Below are 22,019 nucleotides of genomic sequence, written 5' to 3' on the forward strand. Positions count from 1 at the left end.
AATCACTGATTGACCCATTAGCTCTAGCTTCTTATTGGCTAAGTCTTACATATTAATTTAACCAATCTCCATTAATCTGTGCATCATCACGAGGTTGTAACCTACCAGCAAAGTTTCAGCATATCTGTCTCCGGTGGCAGCTCCATGGCTTCTCTCTGATGCTGCCCTTCTTTCTCCCAGCATACAGCTTAGTTTTCCCTGCCTAGTTCTGTTCTTCCCTGCCATAGGCTAAAAGTAGTTCTTTATTCATTAATCAATAAAAGCAACACCAGACAGAATGAACTCCCACACCAGTGATTACCATCTTAATACTCCAAACACCAAGTAAACACTTTCTATGTAAATATATCCTGTTAATAGCCACACCTTAAGTCAAATCTCTTGCGAATAACGTCAAAGAGCCAAGACTAGGCCTGAACTCACCAACCTTGAGGCAAGGTGGAGCGGACCCACTTGTGTAGGCTTCCATCGAAATTCGACTAATTTTCTATTTTAAATTTATTAAGTTTTTGTTTAAATTATTTGTTCATACTATATATTGATTTGAGCTTAGAACTTAAGTATAAGCTACATTTTTCTAATCAAGTATGTTGTGGTCTTGTTTTAGAATTTTTAGACTTCAAGGTCTTATATTAAGGTAAATAATTGATACATTTTAATTCTCATACAATATATATGGTATAAGTCAAAATATCTTTTTCTCATGGACTTACAGTTGCTTTAGCACTTTTTTACAAAAACCATTGTCCTTGCTATGGACAGGTCTCTGTTATAGATGGCAGAGTTTGTGTGAGGAAGAAATTGATTATTGCTCTTCTTCTATGGTAGTGTGTTAATTACCATCCAGTACCATGAATGCTAGGTAGTCAATGGAGGTGAAGTTTTGTTGAACACCAGCTTGATTTTTTTCATGAACAATGACATTATTAAGTTGTTATTTTCATTAGTAAAGACTTGCAATAAGATTATGGATAGATACCAAAAACTTGATAATAGTTTATGATGTTTGAGGGTTCCAAGGGAACCCTTTGGCCAAAGACTCAATGATATGTAACCCATTCTTTGTCCTGAATGTCTTACATGATGGTAAGTGATGTCAGGTTTGGGTCTATCTTCTGTGTTATGTGGTGATTCTATTTAAATTTCTTTGCTGACACATGTGGAAACTTATATAGCACTAGATTTCCCCATATTTTTTAAGAGGTCTTTCGGGTTAGCTGTCTTTCCCTATGTTTCCTCATTATCCTGCTCCCCTGTGCCCCTCTACTAACCCTCCTGTTCTAGTTTTGTTTTTATTGTTTTAAAATATTCTATTTTATTTCCCAAATCTTTAAAGATCCCTTCCTCTGTGTCCTCATCCCATACTACATACCTAACCTAGTCTCTTCTTGGATTGAAACACAACTATTATAGCTTTAGAGCTAAAACCACAACTAAATAAGAACATATAGGTAGTATTTGTCTTTTTGATTCTAAGTTACCTCACTGTGGATTATTGTTTCTAGTTCCATTACTGTTAACTGCAAATTTCATTTTACATTTTTAAAAATTTTGATATACCCTTATGAACCCAGATGTCAATCATCTAGTATAAATAATAAGTTTTTCATATTTGCCAAATTCCCTTATCTTAGTCATAGAGGGGACAATTATAGCTTCTAAAGAAATTGAAAACATTTTAATTTTTAATGTTTAATATGTTTAAAAACGTAAAAATGCCGGGCATTGGTGACACACACCTTTAAATCCAGCACTCAGAAGGCAGAGGCAGGCGGATCTCTGTGAGTTTGAGGTCAACCTGGTCTACAAGAGCTAGTTCCAGGACAGGCTACAAAGCTTCAGAGAAACCCTGTCTTAAAAATCAAAAAGAAAAAAAGTAAAAATATCTAAACACAATTAATAAGTATAAAAATAAAAGCCATGCAGAAATTTTTATATTTTCAGGTAAGACATTTATGACCTCTAATGTGTATATTTAAATTTGTTTTTGATCAGGCACTTGCTAGTCTTTGTTGATTTCCATGACATGTTGAATGCACTGAGCACTCAATGATGTCACCTTGTTTCTGTTTCACACAACTGTCCAATTCTCCTTAGTAACTTCAGAAATTATCTTTCTACAAGAGATAATCACCAAAAATTTTTTGAACATAAAAGTCTAAAAAAATGAACTTAGTTTGGTTTGAATATTGATAATAACAAATTAATATCTCATGTTAAAGAGTGATCATTCTGAGATAAATGAGAAGTTACTTATCAATTTAATTTTCTCAAGATATTTAACTGTATTGTAGCATAGCATTTAACTTCTTTAAGAATTTTTTCTTTAATTTTTAAAAATTTTATCTACTAACTGCATGTCCTCCTTCCTCTCCTCCTGCTCCCTATTTCATCCTACCCTATCCCACCCCCCCATCTTCTGCTTCGAAGGTGCAAGGCCTCCCTTGAGGTGACGACAAAGTCTGGCATACCAAGTTGAAGGAGGACCAGGCTCTTGACCCCAGTATCAAGACTGAGTAAGGTATGCCACCATAGGAAAGGGATTCCACAAAGCCAGTTCATGCATTTCGGATAAATCCTGGTCCCACTGCTGAGGCTCCACAAACCAACCAAGCCAGACAACTGTCACCCACATTTAGAATGACTAGCTTGATTCCATAAGACTCCCCAGCTGTCAGTCCAGAGTCCCCAAGCTCCTGCTACCTTGGGTCAGCTGTCTTCTTAGTTTTTCAAATCATGATCTTGATGTCCCCCTCCCTCCCACTGATATGATCCTTTCTCCCTCTCCTCAGCTAAATTCTAGGAGCTCAGCCCAGTGCTTGGCTGTGGATCACTGTATCTGCTTCTATTCTTCAATCAGTTACTGGATGTTAGTTCTACCATGACCAGGTAGTAACAAATCTGAGGAATTTAATTTTTCTTAACAGTTAAATAATATTCCTTTGTATAACACATATTTAGTATCCATTCACCAGTTGACATATCTCTAAAATAGTAAACATTTTTGGAATTATGAAGAGAATGGAAATGAACATAGATGAGCAAGTATTGCTATAGAAAGATGTAGTGACCTTCCATTTTATGCCCAAGAGAGATTGAGTTAAATCTTGAGAAAGATGTATTCCAGGCTTCTATTTGTTTTACTGATCTTGGGCTTTCTGACTGGGGCAAGATGAAATTTAGAAGTAGTTTTAATTTTCATTTCCCTGGTGGTTAAGGATATTAAACATTTAAAAGTGTTTCTCACCCATTAGCAGTATAGATGTTTAGGGACAAATTAACCATTTTTTTTCTTTTTTTTTATTAAAGATTTCCATCTCCTCCCCCTTCCCTCCCCTCCCTTCCACCCATACCCCCACTCCACCCCTCTCCAAGACAAAGAGCCATCAGGGTTCCCTTCATTATGTTAAGTCCAAGGTCCTCCCAGTTTTTAAATTGGATGTAAGGCCATTCCATGAGATATAATGGATACCTAATACAGCAAATCTGTCCAAGATTCTGAGATTAGATAGGTCATGGACCTAGGGAAAAGCTTATTATGCTTTTTATGCTAAAGAAAATAGCAATAAAATAAATACTAATGGCATATTGCTATACCCATAGAACAGAACAGCATTCAACTATAGTCAGAGACATTTTTCTTACAGATGGTAATTAACAAAACATACATAAAATGTGGCAATGACAGTGAGAGATTTAGAGCACCCAGATATAAATGGAATGTCTTCATCAAACTCCTCTTAACCTCAAGTCTCAAGGATTTGTGCTGAATAGAGGGCAAAAAACTCATAAGAGGCAGAAAAGGTAACTCCAAGGAAACATAATTTCTCAGATGCAATTGGGGTGATATACATATAAACTCAACAGAGACTGTAACAGTGTGTAGAAGACCAACAGTCTTCAAACGAGAAAAAAAATACTCACCATTGAGAAAGAAATACAAACAAAAGATCCAACTCTTAACCAAGAATGTATTTACCATTGATACTAACTGTGAAAAGGAATAATAGTTTTCTTCGACTGATAGTCACTGCTATATCAATTGCAGGGCCCACACCCAGGAGAATTTGTCTAAAACGAAACAAACTTCATTGATTTTCTTATCGGATTACTGAGGTTTTTTGGTAGTTTTTTATCATTTATCTTTCATGTATGTATGTATGTATGTATCTATCTATCGTCTGTCTATCTATCTACCTACCTACCTACCTATCTCATTTATTTATTTACTTACTTATTTTATTATTTTGATTTTTTCTTAAATTTTTCTGAGCTGATTTTTGTTCTTTTTATGTTGTTTCATTACTGTTGGTTTTCTTGGATGGAGGATGAGTATGAAGAGAAAGAATATGAAGTTGGGTGTGTATGGAATTGGGAAAGAACTAAGACAAATGTGGATGAAACATGATTAAAACAATGCTACACTTTGCATGCTGATGTGTTTTTTAATTTTAATGTAAATTTAGTTACTGTGGTTTGATCTATTTCTGTTTTTTTTCATTTCTGAACTAATGAGCATATTTATGTGGGGAAATCATGCTTGTGATAACTTTATTATACATCAGATATTGTGGCTAACCCATTGTTATTGTCCTCAATCATTGTTCGAATGCTGATCCTTAAATTTCCATAAGTATATTAAAATAAAATATAAGATGTATACAAATCATTTGTTTGGTGTGGGAGATCCTTCTGTATATGTGTTGCTATTATTGGTTAATGAATAAAGAAGCTGCTTTCAGCCAGTTGCTTAACAGAATATGGCCAGGCTGGAAAAGATATATAGAGAGTAGATGGAGTCAGGAGATGCCATGTAGTCCTGCTGGAGCCAGATGCTAGATGGAATTTTACCTGATAAGCCACAGCCACGTGGGGATTTACAGATTAAAGGAGATGGGTTAGTTCAGGATATAAGAGTTAGCCAGAAATATGCTTAAGTTGTTGGCCAAATATTATTGCAGAAAATATAGTTTTTGAGTGGTTAGTTCGAGTCTGGATGGCTGGGAAATGCACACGTGGCCACCTACTATATTTGTTAATTCAAACAGCATGGATCTGTAATAATTTGATTGAGATTTTTTGACTGTGGAAGTCAATAGAAAAACGTGTGTCCACATAGTTACATGTGCTAGTTCTATATCTTTACAAAGATTCATATGTTTATACATTATTTTGTTATATAATACTGAATGCATGGTATTTATCTTGAAATTTTTCTTGTCTTCTTAAAATGATATTATGATACTTTAGTGTCCATAACAATAGAAGAAAGTACTAATTACCTTACTAACCCTGTTATATTGGTGCTACACTTAAGTAATAATAAAATATTATTTTATATAAACTCTAGAGATGTTGTTTTAAGAGTTCTCTATTTTTACATGCTGATCTGGATTTCTTTCCATTTTCCTTCTTTATGGGGTTTTTCTCTTAATAGTTCATGGAGCTTCTTGACATGTGCTGCACAGTATTTCTTAAAAGCAAGTATATTTGATAAATTTGGAAAGATATTTTGATGAAAAAAGCATGGATGGGTAAGTCTGTTTTATATTTGTTTTCATATAAACATATTTGTAGTCTTCCTTTAGTGACATTCATTGCTTTTCTTGCTTCTCTATAAGTAATTGTATGATCACTTTGAAATCTATCATTGGAGTTTTTGATTTTAGCCAATCTGACAGGTGTAAGATGGTATCTCAATGTTGATTATAATAAATTCTTCCATTATGCTATCTTCTCCAAATATTTTGTCACAGAAACCAGAAATGTAACTAATTATACTTAGGTTTTCAGTATGATAAGCCATGAACTGATATAGGGAGGTCATCTATGTGTTACTTTCATTGGTCCAGATTTGGTGACTCCTATTGTCTTCTCCAAACCTAGGGTAATGTTGCAGGTAGTGGGTCAGTCCCTTACTTTTCTTTTGGACATAGGATCTATATATATTCTTTTTTGACATCTCACTTGGGTCCTATAATCCCCACACCAATTTTTGTCACGGGGTTAGATGGGACATTTTTCTTCCCACTTAAGACCCTGTTAATTTCCTGCAATTTTGCAGGGCAATTCTTTTCTCATTCTTTCCTAGTCATACAATGCTTTCCCTATACCTCTGCTTGGTTGTGATATTCTCAGCCGCTTGGGGCCACACTCATCTTGACCATAACAACCTCTCTTGGGTCCCACTTTCCTCTCACCTTAATAACCTCAAAAGTTCCCACTCCAGACTGTCCTGTTCATACTCTCCCTTGTCCAGTAGATCCCCAAGTCTGGGATATCTCTACCCCTTTCATTGCTACTCACTACCAGCCAGTCCTAGTTTGCCTTAAAGACCCTTCTTTCTTCCCTTCTAGACTCCAGTTTCTTATTTCTGAAACCTTCTGCCTAGGCCTTAAGCCTATTATTGCCCACCTTCTTGCTCAGGAACTTTTAATTCCTATTAACTCACCCTGCAACATTACCATCCTTCCTGTGCATAAACCTTCTGGTACTTATCATTTGGTTCAAGACCTCTACCTCACAAATGAGGCAGTTATTTCATTCATTCAGTGGTTAAAAGCCCATAATGTCTCCTATTTAATGTCCCTCCTGCTTTACTGTTCTGGACCTGGAAGATGCCTTTTTTTCTGTCCCTTTACACCATGACTCATACTTCCTCTTTGCCTTCACCTGGAAGGACCCTGACACCCAGTTCTGCAGACAGCACACATGGACTATTTTTCTCCCTCAGGGTTTTCAGGCTAGACCTCATTTCTTTGGCCAAGCCCTCGCTCAGTATCTCTCATCCTAATAACCTCTGCCCTTGCTCTTCCAGATCCCATGAGACCTTATCACCTTTATATAGAAGAAAGGTTAGGAGTGGCCACTGGAATTCTAGCTCAACAGTTTGAGCCTTCGAATCAAACAGTCACCTTTTTGTCCAAAAAGCTGAACCTCACTGTCTGTGGATGGCAACCATACTTGAGAGCGCTGGAAGCAGCAGGCTGAACTCACCCTGGAGGCTCTGAAGATCACCTTGTTCAGGCCAAGCATGGTGTATTCCACCCACCACCTCTCAGACCTGAATCATTCTTCTCTTTTCCTCCTGGGGCTCTCAAAAATCCAAGTCTTTACTTACTGTTTTTAGAAAACTCCCAAATTACCTTGGCCTCCACTCTGGCCTTAAACATTGGAATCTTCCTTCCTGTCCTCACCTCCTCTGGTACCTACTCTCACTCTTGCCCAGAGGCTGTGGAGGCTTTATGCTCACTCCAGCCTGGTCTCCTAGACCACCCACTTACAAAGCCACAACTCACCCTGTTTCTCGATAGAACTTCCCTTATAAACAGATCAGGAAACTGCCAGGCAGTGTATGTCATGGTTATTTCCAATAAAACAGTTGAAGCAACTAGCCTGACCATCAGTACCTCTTCACAAAAAGCAAAATTAATTGCCTTGACTAGAGTACTGCATACAGCCAAGGGTCAACAGGCCTAACATTTATACTGACTCCTAATATGCCTTTGTAATAGTCCGTACCCATTCTGTCCTCTGGAAGAAAAGGGGCTTCCTCAACACCAAGGGCACTCCCATAGTTAACAGACCCCTTAGATACAAGTACTTGGAGGACTTCCCTGTGGAAGTAGTCTTAATTCACTGCTGGAGACACAGTCTTCCAAGGACCCAGTAGCTTTAGGCAATGTGAAGGCTGACTCAGTATCTTGGGGCTAACCACCAGCTCCTGTAACTCAACAGAACATATTTTGTTTTTGATTCCCTCCAATCAATCCTGTTATCAACCAGAAGAAAGGGATTTACTCATAAAAAAGGGGGGCCATAAAAACAAAGAATGGATTTTTCTACTTAAATACCCATCTCAGCCTTCCTCAAAACCAGGCACTGTCTCTCATTTCAGACATCCACCAGATCTTACACATAGGCCCCAAAGCTTTGATCCATTTCTTAGAGCTCCTTTTGACTCCACCCTTCTCTGAGAGCATGTTTCACAGGTTCACACCTCCTGCCAGATGTGTGTAAGGCCAGTCCACAAGGGGCTCTCCCTATATGTCAGTCCCTGTACTAGCTTTGTGGACATCAAACAGGCAAAGGATTTCAGGTTGATTTCACTCACGTGCCTACTCATAAAAATCTCCATTATCTCCTAACACTTATGGACACTTTTACAGGGTGGATAGAATCATTTTCAGCCTCCAGAGAAACAGCACATACATAGATGTGGTGGTTCAGATACTTCTGGACCTGAATTCACTCCCAGACCATCCAAATGGTCAATGGAACAGCCTTCACTTCCAGGGTCATAGAGCTTGTGTCATGAAACAAGGCAGTAGCACAAGTACAACAAAGTACATGCAAACTCACAATGAATGAGCAAAATTGGCCAAAACAAGCTGTCTGTGGACAAAAGCATGGTAACTATTGATGTACACTCCTAGACAATCACAACATATCACAGTGACCACAAGTTTGAAAAGGACAAAAACATTCCTGTGGCAGCTTAATTTCACTGCCTCTTTTTATTGAAAATTCTAAGTCTGTGTCATTGCCTTTGTGTCTTCTCAACCCCTCCTCCCCGGGAAAATGGGGATTGCACAACAAGCAGCAACAAACCTGCAACAATTGGCATCCAACGTGGATTCTTTTTGCTCAATTTTTGGGTCCTCCTTACCTTTTTTGGGGCATTTTTCTTTCTTGTTTGCTGACCCCACTGCTGTTCCTGCTCCAATTCTCTGCTGGTGTCTTGAGTTCATCCACTTCAGCTGTTTTTGGTGAGTTGACCCCAATTTTCATTTCCTAGATCCTTAGTAATTTGGGACTTTCTTTTCTATGCCTACATTTTCTTTTCTTTCCCCTGTTTGTCTTCCTAGTTAGGAATTCTACATCATATTCATTTTGTTCTGGCACCTCCACATAAGGACTGACCTTCCAGGAGGTAGAACAAGTAAAACACAAAAAACCCTCTGAGAAGCTTTTTTCACCCAGAGACGCTGTGAACATCTGCCCACAGACTAGCAGACCATGGAATTACCTCACTTTAAGTAGCGCACTTGGTTCATGAACACTACTTTCCCTTTCATCCTTGTCCTCTCATGGTCTCCATAGTGGCCTTAGAGCAACTGATGACTTTTGCCTGGGGCCACTCTCTGGAATAGTCTGAGACTCTCTTCCTTTACAAGGAGTCCTGACAACTCTTCAGAGTGTGGACTGTTGGACTTCCTCTCCCAGTCTCTCTTCTCAACTAATCTGGTTACATGACCAGCTATTAAAAGCCATTATCATGGTGCCAGTCCCTCAATTCACTGAAAGACTTTGGCTGTTTGACTGTGATTGAATCTCCCTTTCCTTCTGGGATTGTAATATTCTCCTCAGATGGTGGCTACTTTCACTCTCTTGGTCTTCGAGAACTGAGACCATGATGCAGCTGTTGCCCCTCACCCTGTGTCTTCTGACTGCTTTCTTCTTTGCTAGCCCTCATCACAGGTTATTCCTGGAGCCCATCATAAATGGTGCCCCTTCCCCAGAGGATAGGATCTTCCTTTCTCTGCCAGCACTGCTACCACCCCTTTCCCAAAGTTGACAAGAGCCTGCTGCCCTAGATCTTGCCTGCTGTTTTCACATTTACCTGGCCTCCCACCCACCCTATGTATAGCTTAGAGCAGAAACTGCCTTTTCTGGCCATTTTGCTAAGCTATTCTTGCAGCACTTTGAAGCTGAGGTGTCCTGGGCCTTGGCTCACTCTTTCCAACTCTCTTGACCTCACTGAGCCCTGGTCTGGAGATAGCACCACCAGATAACTTGTCCCTTGACAGCTGCAGGGTTGGCCAGCCCCTGGCTGTGTTAGGCCCATCTCTATCTTCTTAGGACCTTTCTTCCTCAGTCTCTTCCTCATTTACAGTGTTCCCAAAGCTGAAGCTAAAGAATACTTCCCCCTACATTCAGTGGGACACTCAGTCAGAGATTCTGTATGAGGCATCCATGAGTGACAAGAAGCCATTGACACTTCCTCCCCGCCTGGGCCTCTGGAGACCACATCAGGCCCTCCAGTTCTACAAGGAATAAGTAACTCCAACTGCTCTGGTGCTAGGACAGTTAGTAGGGGATTGGCTAGTGATGAACACTCCCTGGAGAATGTTGGACTCACTTTGTTGAGAGACTGAGACTGAAATGTAGAGGAAGAACCTTGAAAGACAGGGCAGGAATGGTAAAGAGAGAACTGCTCACTTTATGGGGACTGAAGAAACTGCTCCTGGATCCAGCAAGAGCAGGTCATGGAGGAAGGGCAACTGGGTTGACTTTAGGGGGAAGAGGGTCACCTCAGTGACAGAAGTGTTATTTATTGCTCCAAAGTGAAGAAGATGGAGGAAGACTTTTGGAGCATTTCCTACCATCCAAGGCATCCCATCCCTGACTCAGCATTAGCTATTCTACTATCACTGATATCTGCATAGTCACAGCCCCAGAAAAGCATGACAGAGAGAATTCCTTTGCAGTTAAGGTAGAATGCCTATCAGAGTACATTCCATAGAGATCTGAAGCGCTTCATATGAATACTTGGGTGTCTGACTTCCAGAAGTGCCCAAGGCCAGGACTCTGCCCTGCTATATGTCTCTGTCTTGTGACCCTTCCCCTGACCCCTGGGACTTCCTTCATCACAAAGCATAATACACACAGCCTGGAGTTGCCCTACCTGAATCATAGAGTCTTCTCAGCCAGGATCTGCTACTGGGAACCAGCAATAGTAATGACAACCTGTCACAGGGGGTTTATGGGAACCTTTCCAATCAGCCATCAACATCCTTCTTCTCTAGTTCTGCCTCCATTGCTGCCTCCCACTTTGACTCAATGGAACTTCTTCCACCAGAATTGCCACCTTGGATTTCTATTGAGGAGGGCCCCCCAGCGGGGATAATTCATCCCCTCTCAACCCCCATACTCCAGAAGCAACCACAGTGTCATTTGTGTTCCAGAGGGAGTCAGAGGATGCTGATGAAGATCAATTCTTCTCAGAATATCCTTGGTTCCATGGCACACTCTCTCAACTCAAGGTTGCTCAGTTAATGCTGGAAAGAGGAAATGGCTCCCATGGTGTCTTTCTGCTGCATCACAGTGAGACAAAATGGGGTGAATATATCCTCACTTTCAACTTCTAGAGCAAGGTCAAGCACCTGCATTTGTCACTGAATGAGGAGTCTCAGTGCTGGGTCCAACATCTGTGGCATCAGTCCATTTTTGATATGCTTGAGCAGTTGTGGGTGCATCCATCCCTGTGGAATCTGGAGGCTCTAGTGATATGGTCTTTGTCAACTATGTGCCCTTCCAGTGGCAGCAGGGCTGGGAGCTATGTAGGGGTGTGGGATGGTGACCAATCCTACCTCGATTCTCATTATTTTTAACAAATACTCAGACAATGGGCCATGCAGCTTCAAACCCATTATGATTAGTACTCTGAATTGAAGGCAATCCTTGACCACTCAGTTTCCCTCCAATGGCACTCTGTTTATGATGATGAAGCAAAGACCGAAACCCACACAAATTTGTGATTTGGACTTAATAATATTACCCTCAACATGCTTACTGGCCATGAACAATACACTGATTCTGTATCACAATCCCTGAATGGCCTACATGCCTATTTCCAACAAGTCTGACCTAGCCTTCAAGGCCTTTAAGCTTTGTATGCCCCAGTACAGTTTAGGCTATTTCCATAATCTTGACCAACAGGATGTGGAACAATTTCCTGAATTTATGACTCCATCACCAATGCTGTTAAAAAGTATATCCCACCTGACCCTACCAAGCATATCCTTATTAAACAGCTTACCTGGGAGGAGCTCAACACCATCACCAATAATGTCATTGTACCTGTTAGAAATGAAAATATTCATAAGTGGATCTTGAGTGCCTATAATATTGAAATACAGGACATTATGACCTCCATCGATGCCTTGGTCAACATGAACCTTGACAAGGATAATAATTCCACTTACACCAGACCATACTTGCTTGGTATGTGGACAATCAGAATGGTCCCAGGACTCATCAAAAGACATAATGCCCTAAATGCCAAAAAGGCTATCATTGGGCATGAGACTGTAGAAACTCTCAACAGATCCTGATATGAATGATAAACTGGACAATGGCTTCACACTCCTGGTGTGCCTTCTTTTGCAATGGTTGAAGTGAACTTGTTCTCATACACTGGGCAGATCTCTTTGATTTAAGAAACAGAGTAGATTTTATTTAAAAAGAAAGATTGCCACAACATCTTTGTTCTCTCTGTTGAGGTTACTTGAATAGAAGTAGAACAAATGTTAATAGAAATTTTGGTGTCTTTGTGAGCTAACTTGAGAGCATTGTGAAACAACTTTAGGTCCATTTCCAGAGCCAAGGTAGCAGCAGGGAGTTTCTATTGTTCATGAACTAAGTGCTCAGCCAGCTTCCTGGGACAGTTTGTTAAAATAAGCTATTTTCTGCACTTCAGGCCAGTCAGCATCTGCTCATGGTACTTGGTGTACTCCCTGACCCAGAAGTTACAGTTATGGACATAGACTGAACAGGCATTGTCATAAGCAATACTAGGAAAAATAACAAACCACTTAAGAGAGAAAGTTTGTTTTAAAGCAATTGTTAGGTGCAATATGGGCACTCTGGATAATCTTTCCCTCAGAACTAAAGACTCTCTGCCCCACCCCCTTTAAAAATTCTAGATAAAATTTATGCCATCCTCCCAGGCTGCTCTAGGCTTTGCAAATGCCAATAAAACTAATTTTGGCTTAATATTAATGCAAGTTAATCATAAGGAAAGAGCCTATACCCAAAAGAATCCTGGATCAGTACAACTAGGGGAAATGTTGGCTGTCCTTAAGGTATTAGAAATGACCAACTAAGAACCCATACATTTTTTTAGATAGCTGCAATGCCACACAAGCAAGCAAAATACTATCTTTTGCAAAATTAAAAGTCACAAAAGAATTCCATCTCCAAAACCATGCAAACTTTCCAAAACTCATGATAGTTCAGAGGACACCCCGGCACATATCCCACATCAGGTCACATATGGGACTGTGAGGAATGCTGGAAACAGACAACCACAGAGTAGACTGCCTAATCATGACTATAACAGTGTCCTTGTCTTTGCTGGAACAAGCTAGGCTCCTCCATCATCAATTTCATTTATCCCCTCAAAATTTGCACAATTTCTTACCTGGTTTACCCTTGCTCAATTGTAAACATTTAATCAGAACATATGCAACTTCACTCGACATGAGTTAAGCCATAGTATTTGTCTACCACGTTCTTTGGCCAAGTATGGAACCACATAAAATCTCTGCTAGACCGCTCTAAAATTGTTGTGTGGTGCCTTATGTGAAGGTTTGTTGTGGCTCTAGTGTTTTGCCTAAGTATCTCCTACAGTTAAGATCCTGATGACAATTAGTGAACAAGGCAACACTACAGGTATTAATGTTGCTGGGGCTCGCTGAACCAAAACATCTTAGGGAGATGGTCCATGCTTAGATAAAACAAATACAGGAGGCCATTTAAAGCCCTACTTCTCCTGAAAGTCTCCCCTTGCTTCTGACTTCTTGGGCCTTTCTCGGGACAAAACCCAAAATGCTGGGGGGGGGGGTCCCTAAGGTGGGGTTATAAAAATCTCTAATGCACACTAGGTCACACAATAAGAATAAAATAAAGGGTGAGATGAGGCAGGGCAATAGCATAAGCACAAGCAAGCACATGCAAACTCAGAACAAATAAGCAAAATTGGCCAAAACAACTTGTCAGCAGACCAAAGCCATGGTAACTAATGACACACACACCTAGATAATCACAACAGGTCAGCAGCAACTGCCAGTTTCAAAAAATCCAACCAAAAATGTTTCTGCATCAGTTTAATTTCCCTAACCCCATAAAATCTCCTGATCTTTTTATAATACAGAGCTTTCGAATTGGAATCTCTCAGAGTCTGTGTCATTACCTCTTCATCTTATTACACTCTTCCCCCTGGGAAACAAGGATTGCACAACAGGCAGCAGCAACAAGCTCACAACAGTGTCAGAAGCTCTCAGCATCTCCTAGTAGCTCTACATCTCTTACTGTCCACAATCTTCAGGAAAAGTGGAGAGGGCCAGCAGACTCATCAAACAACAGCTAATCAAGAATCCTTTCAACTTAGGTTATATTGAACCTCCCTTCTCTCCATTGCCCTTACATGCCTCTTAGTCACCCCACATTCTCCTTTAGGTCTAAGCTCTTTTGAGTTCCTTTATGGCAAGCTCTTCCTTCTTAATCACCACCCCCCCAGTCCAAACTTCTCCGCTGTCTGGGTACCCACCCTACCTCCCCCTTCTGAGGTCCCTTCTCCATTCACATGATGACAATTATCTTCCTGCCCCTACACCTGTGGACCCAACTGCCCCTGAGCCTGCCCTAATCTTCCCAGGGACAGAGAACTCTTCAAACCGATAGTTCCTAGGTCTTTCAAACCTCAATGGACAAGACCTCACATAGTGATTCTCACCAACCCTTCCTCTGTCAAGTTCCTGTGACACCCATACTGGTGATTAGTATTTAACCAGGTACCAACATGCAAAACCAAAGGGGTGTGGGACTTTTTTCCTGCTGTCAGTCACTTCTCTTTGCCAGGCTGCTGCAACCATGACACTTGCTAGAAAATAAAGATTATTACACTTACAACAATTTACTGAAATATCATATAAAAGGTAACTATTTGATTAATAAACAAATCAATAAACTTGAAAGTTATATACTTTCAGACAATATTACCATCCAGGAATTTAATAACACTTTTATTTATAATATCGATGGTATTTTGCAAGGCTTATATGTTTTTTTTCTAATAAATCAACTGATTGGATATTGGGACTTAGTTTTCTTTTTCATATTACATCCTTAAGAAAATAGTTTGATAACAGAGTCAAGAATCAGGCACCTTTAGAAATGACACATTTTTTAGGATTAATAATGAACAGCTAGCTAACAGGATTAATAGCATTAAAAATCAAAAGTTAGCTGAAAAGATTAATGCCATTGAAAAGGATAAGATTAATTTGACAAACAAAATTTAATTTATGCAAAAGGATACTGCAAAATTATCTGAAAGAATTCATACTGTTGAATTTAATAATCAAAATCTGTTGAAAAGTTATGATAGGTTATGGTTCAGGGAGAGAAATGCTTCTTTGTCCCAGCTGCCTAGCTACCTTAGCCTCAAAATAACCACACAGAAATTGTATTAATTAAAACACTGCTTGGCCCATTTGCTCTAGCCTCTTATTGGCTCACTCTCACATTTTGATTTAACCCATTTCTATTAATCTGTATATTTCCATGTGGCAGTGGCTTACTGGGAAAGATTCAGCATGTCTGACTCTGGTGGCTCCATAGTGGCTCTCTCTCTCTGACTCTGTTTTCTTCTTCCCAGAATTCAGTTCTGTCTTTTCTGCCTGCCTAAGTTTTGCCCTATCAACTAGGCCAAGACAGTTTCTTTATTCATTAACCAATGAAAGCAACACACAAACAGAAGAAACTCTTATACCAAGGTTAGTAGATAAAATATCTCTCCAGGAAGGCCATCTGCACACCATCCAAATAATGTCCAAAGATGAGATGTTACATTTAAAGAAAAATATTCAGACCTTGAAATCACATGCATAGAAAGAGGACTAGAGTCCCAAAGCAACAGAGAAACCGTGTCTCAAAACCCACTCCCTCTCAAAAAGAAAGAGGACTAGAGTCTAGGAGCATCAACGAGATTACTAGAAATACATATAGGCCAAAAGATTCAGGCTTTACATAAGATAGTAGTAAAGAGATTTGAAATGATTGAGGAAATTATCAGAGCTTGTGAGCAGGGAGAGAAGGTAGGACCTTGATTTCCACAATTTGGTAATCAGTATATGTGTACTCTCCCTTTCTTGGTGTGCCCATAACCAGATGTTGCTCCTTGATTCACATAGCTAAGTCATTCTTGTCTTGAATACAAGCCATGTTGCTGTAGAGAGTGACAGGAGTTGAGAATGGCAGTCAGTTTTCAGGAGAGATGATTACGATCACTAGCATTTGAGAAAACAAGGACCTACATTCTGAAATATCAGTGATTTATTGTTCCAACTGTAACTTACCCAAGGAAAAAAGATAACGCAGCCAAGATATTTATTTCACCTATGTTGGACTTTAAACAAAGAAATAAAGTCTTGTTTTGGTACATCATTGGACCAATGAGATCAGGAAACAAATATTTTAAATGACTGAGTGTATGCTACCTCAATACAATGTCAGCATTCTTGTGTTTTATCTGAGATATTTGTTTCTTGGTTTTTGGTTTCTGTTTGCTTGCTTAATTCTACCACTTTCACATGTATAGAATTTGATTCCTAAGGTTTCCTTTTGCTCAGGTTTTTTTTTTATTTCTATATGTCCACATATCAATCTTATTTTGTATCTCATATGGATTTTGGTGAAGTGTCATTCTCAAAAATCCATTTATAAAATGTAATATATTTGCCTTCTTAAAAATTTCACTTAGGCAATTGGTTATGATATGTCCATGTGGACAGTGTGCTCATGTTTCTGTGTGTGTATTTTATATATCATTTAGTGTTTTTATCTTCTTGAATTGTCTTCTTTTTTAAATATATGTTTCTTACTTCTGAAAATGGTTTTTCTACCTTGATGTTTTCTATCTTTTCTTTAATTTAATTTTTAATTTTCTTTAATTCTAACTCTGTGTGTGGTTTCCGCATTGTCAGTTTGCTTTATGAATAACAGAAAATTATTTCTCAGGAGGGTGTGGTCTATCATACCTTATTGGGATAGAAGCAATCCACAGGGTCTCATCCTCTGTGAAAACAAAAGAAGAAACTCTTTTCCAAAGCATGATATCCTTAGATCCAAATTCTGAAGTCAAGATACCTTTAAAACATATATGCAGGTTCAGCTTGGCAGCCCATTTAATGAAATGTTTTTGTACTTAGCTCCTTCACAGAATTCAAAGAAAACACAATAATACTCACAATCCAGACTCTCTGTGAATTTTCCATTTTTTAAGTGGCTTATTTTTACTCTATCACTTTACTTTATTCTGTCTCTATAAAGACTTTACCCTTTTTTTAAACTATTAACTTTATTCTCTATATTCTTTTTCTTCTCTCTCACAAGCCTACTTACACTCATCCAACACTGTGAACAATTTACAGGTCTTTTATGTCTGAATCTGTCCTATTGTGAATCTTTAATGTTTGATTACATGTTTGATTTGTGCCTTTAAATCGCTAAGCATTTAAGAATCTAAGCTGTGACATTCCTAGGTCAAAAACAAGTACTGCCAGCTTGCACCGCTCAGCCCAACATGGCGGAGCTGCTTGTGACTGAATCAGTTGAGCCTCTGAGCTGCAGAGCAATGGGCTGCTCTGGATATTGGCTCCACCTCTCTCGAATTTCAAAATGAAAGACACCATTTTCTATTGTCTCTGGGGCCGCCAGGTAGGAGCCGCACTCAACACTTTAACTGAGACTGAACATGTGGCAAAAAACTCTTTTCATTCAAGTTACAGCCAAATCTGACAGGCAGAGCACTGCACAGCCTGGAAACATCTCTTTATGGCAGCAGGAATCCGCCATGCTATCCTGCCTGCCTAAGCCTGATTCCACCATCTGCCCAGGTCCAGGCAGGGAGCGCTTAGCCATTGGCATGGTCTCAGAGTACTTTCCTCCTGGTCCCAAGTGGGAACACAAACACCCAGGCCCACAAAGGCACCATAGCCTGAGTTTGCACGGGAGGCAGGGCCCACCCGCATGCGGCTTTTTTTTTAAAGGCCGCTGAGTCAGGAAATTCTCTCTGTGGCACGCCACCAAGGAACAGCAAAATCTGTGTTAAACTCTGTTTTTTCTGTGATTGAAATAATCATATCTAAAATATTATGCAAATTTTGTAAATACAAAACTTTTACAATTGTTTTTCAAAATTCAAGTTTAAAATATCTTTCACTTTATACTGCAGGTTAATGTGATGTACTACAAATATAATATTCATATGAGCATTGGTGTATGACATCACAGTGGAATAAATCCTTGTGCTAAGTGCTGAGATCTTTGGTGAAAACTCAATTTCAGTAGTTAGGTTATTAGAAGGTATGCATTGGATGAAATATTTTCTTAATATACCTTGCACTTCTCAAGTGTGGGATATTGTCTGGTTAAATGATAAGAATGTGTCTGATATCACTATCTTTCCTTTAATTCCAGCAAAGCTAGTGTTGCATATGTGTGTGTCTGTGTGTGTGTGCACACGCGTGTCACAGTCAGTTTTACAGGAAAGTGGTGTGCATTGTTATGTATATGCTGATGAATGAAAATGTATATTCTTCTCATATGTTCATGATTGCAGTCCCATCCAGTAGCCACAATTAGTTCATTAGCTAGGCTGTCAATTGTAATATGACCCTTAGAATTCTGCCTTAATGAATCCCAATAATAATCCTGTAAGTCTCATATGTCAGGAATCATGTATATCAGAAGTTTTCCTCTTGTTACTCTTCACTCACTGTGAAAAGAGAGCAGAGAGAAATCCCTTTGATACATTCATCAGAACTGTGATCAGGCTGATTAAAATACACACATTCTGTGGCTTGTCTTTTATCTGCAATCCAGCAGTGCATCTCTTTTGTTTGGATTGCCTTCACACTCTTTTTCCATGCCCACTATATTATTGTTTGCTGCTGTTCCTAGCATCTAATTAAACAAGAACAACTGGAAATATAGAGTGGACATTCTCTCTGCATATTCCTCTGGCATCAATTAAAACCTGTTTTCCTACCAGGAGTGTATTTGTCAGGCATGGCCTGAAGTGAAATGGGAAGTTGGTGTTTTTCAGTACCACATTGCTTTTGGGAGAGGTATCAAAAGAACATATCAAATTTTCATTTGAACATCACTCTCTGTTTTGGAGTTACTTTCATTTCATTTAAACAACTTCCTATTGGTATAAGGGCTTTTGATGTCTGAATAGCAAAGCTTGAATCGCATGGGTTATTTGTTTATTATAAAAGTTTGATTTCCACACATATTCTGCATATTTCATTTTTATTGCAGATATTTCACTAGCCTTTTTTTTCTGTTTTCTCATTCTAGTTATTCAGACGCTGAGACAATGAGGTTTAGCCAGTGTCATCTCTTAAAGCTCTATTCTCTTGTATCACATAAGAGTTCTCAATTAATGCAGCCGAATACATTATGTTGTCATTTCCTTTCACCTTTTTTTCTGAAAGAGCTATTTCTTACCCTTCAACAAAAAGGAAAAGAAAAAGGTAAAAATATGGACAATTAAGTATGTCATATTTCAAATTAAATTGTGATTTTTAAATGTATGCTTCTTCTATACAGTATATCTCAAAAGCAGACTGTCCTCCCACCACTCTGCCCAGTCATCCTCTCCCCTTTACCAGATCTACTTCTTCTCTATTTCTCTTCAGAAAAAAGCAGGCTTCCCAGGGATATCAAACAAACACAGCATAACAAGATACAATAAGAAGATGCACAAACCTCAAGGATAGACAAGGCAAACCAATTGGAGGAAAGTGTTCTAAGAGAGTCAAAAATACCGCCACTTCCAGTGCTAGGAGTCCCACAAAACTCCAATCTAAGCAATCACATGGTACATACAGAGAACTTATCACAGGTAAATATAGACCTTATGAATGTCGCCTCAATTTCTGTGATTCCCAATGAGTCCTGCTTAGTTGATTCTGTGAGCCATGTCCTCCTGATATCATCTACTTCTCTGATGCCTACAATTCTTCCTCTTCCTCTTCCAGTGGGTTTCCCCAATCCTTATGCAAGGTTCATCTGTGGATATCTACCTCTGTTTCTCCCCGACTATTTTAGATTGTAGCAGAATACCAGATTTTATCTGTCTATTTATCTAGTTAGTTAGTTAGCTGTGCTTGGTTTTACCCTAGGTCTCTGAGTCATCCGGCTTCCCATGCTTGGATAACCAGGTACTATCAGACATGGGTTCCTTTTCATGACTTGGGCCTCATGTTAGACCAATCATTCCTTGGCTACTCCCAGAATCACTGAACTGTTGTAAAGAGGAGCAGCAGGCTGCATCCTGCTGCCTGGGTAGCTTAACCCCCAAAATAACCACATGGGAATTGTATTCATTTAAACACTGCCTGGCCCATTAATTGTAACCTCTTATTGGCTAACTCTCACATTTTGGTTAACCCATTTCTATTAATCTGTATCGCCACATGATTGTGGCTTACTGGGAGAGATTCAGCATATCTGACCTGGCTTCTGGCTCCATGGCAGCTCTCCCTGCTTCTGCTTTCTTCCTCCCAGAATTCTGTTCTGTCTATTCCAGCCACCTAAGTTTCTGCCCTATCAAAAGGCCAAGGCAGCTTCTTCATTCAACCAATGAAATGAACACAAATACAGAAGGACCCCCTACACCACTGAACCATCATTGCCCAAGCATATCTTGTAGGCAGGCCAGGTCATAGATCAAAGATTTTATGCTTGGGTTGGTGTACCAGTCCTACCACTGCAAGCTATGCATAGTTTCAGAAGATAGCCAGTTTAGGCTTCTAAGCTTTCATTACTCTGAGTCTTCTCTAGGGTCACCTTCATAGATTCCAGGAAGATTCTATTGCACTAGTTTTCCATATTGACCCCAATTCCAGTCATCTCTCCCTATACATTTTTTTTCTTCTGTTCCTCCCTCCCGCACCTGATCTCTTCTGATCTCATCCCTGGTGTAGGAGGGTCTTCGTTCTATGTGTTGCTTTCATTGGTTAAATAATGAGACTGCCTTGGCCTTTTGATAGGATAGCAGCTTAGATAAGTGGAGTAGACAGAACAGAATGCTGGGAGAAAGGAGGCAGAGGTAGAGAGGCACCCATCATGAAGCTGCCAGGTCAGACATGCTGAATCTTTCCCAGTAAACCACAAGCGCGTGGTGACATACAGATTATTAGAAATGGGTTGAATCAAGATGTGAGAGTTAGCCAATAAGAGGCTAGAAATAATGGGCCAGGCAGTGTTTAAATGAATATAATTTGTGTATTGTTATTTCTGGGTATAAGCTAGCCAGGTGGCTGGAGCCGGGTGGTAGGAAGTGGCCCACCGCTCCTTTTACAACACATCCCTACCTGCAATATCTATTCTATTTCACCTACTGAGGGAAATCTAAGCATTTTTGCCAAGAATTATCCTTATTAGCCTTTCTGGGTCATGGATTATAGTATGATTATTATTTACTTAATAATACACTTATAAGTGAGTATATATCATGTTTGTCTTTCTGTGTCTAGGTTACCTTGTTTAGGATAATTTTTTTTCTAATTCTATCCATTCGTCTGTAAAATTCATTATATCAGGTTTTCTAAAAGCTAAGTAATATCACATTATGTAAATATATAATATTTTCTTTATCCATTATTTGATTGAGAGACATTTAGTGTTTTTTTTCCATTTTCTGGCATAGAGCCACTATGAACATAATTGAGCAAGTGTTCTAGTAGCAGGATAGAATTTCTTTAGGGTATATGCCAAACAATGGTATAGTTGGATTGTGATATAGATTCCAATTTTATGAGGAACAATCATATTGGCTTCCATAGTTGCTGTACAAGTTTGCACTCCCACCAACAATGGAGGCATATTCCCCTTATACCATATCCTTGCCATCATAAGCTGTTACTTGTGTTCTTGTTCTTAACCATTCTGACAGGTATAAGATAGAATCTCAAAGTACATTGATTTGCATGTCTTGAAGACAAAAGCTGTTGTAAATTACACTAAGTATTTCTCAGTTGTTTAAGATTTCCCTATTGAGAATTCTCTGTTAAGTTATGTACCCCACTTTTAACTGGATGGTTTTCTTGATATCAAGCTTTTGAGTTCCTTATATATTTGGGTATTAACTCTCTATTGGAGGTGGAGTTGGTAAATCCTTTGTTTATTCTGTAAGTTGCTATTTTGTCTTATTGACAATTTTC

The 22,019-nt window shown here is 39.3% G+C and overlaps 1 pseudogene; it reads left to right on the forward strand.

Annotated features, from left to right (window-relative positions):
- Positions 1-5,526: 5,526 nt before the first annotated feature.
- On the forward strand, positions 5,527-11,362 carry LOC119817284 (annotated as a pseudogene).
- Positions 11,363-22,019: the final 10,657 nt, after the last annotated feature.

This window comes from Arvicola amphibius, chromosome 6 (genome assembly GCF_903992535.2).
Source record: "Arvicola amphibius chromosome 6, mArvAmp1.2, whole genome shotgun sequence".
Taxonomy (NCBI): Eukaryota; Metazoa; Chordata; class Mammalia; order Rodentia; family Cricetidae; genus Arvicola; species Arvicola amphibius.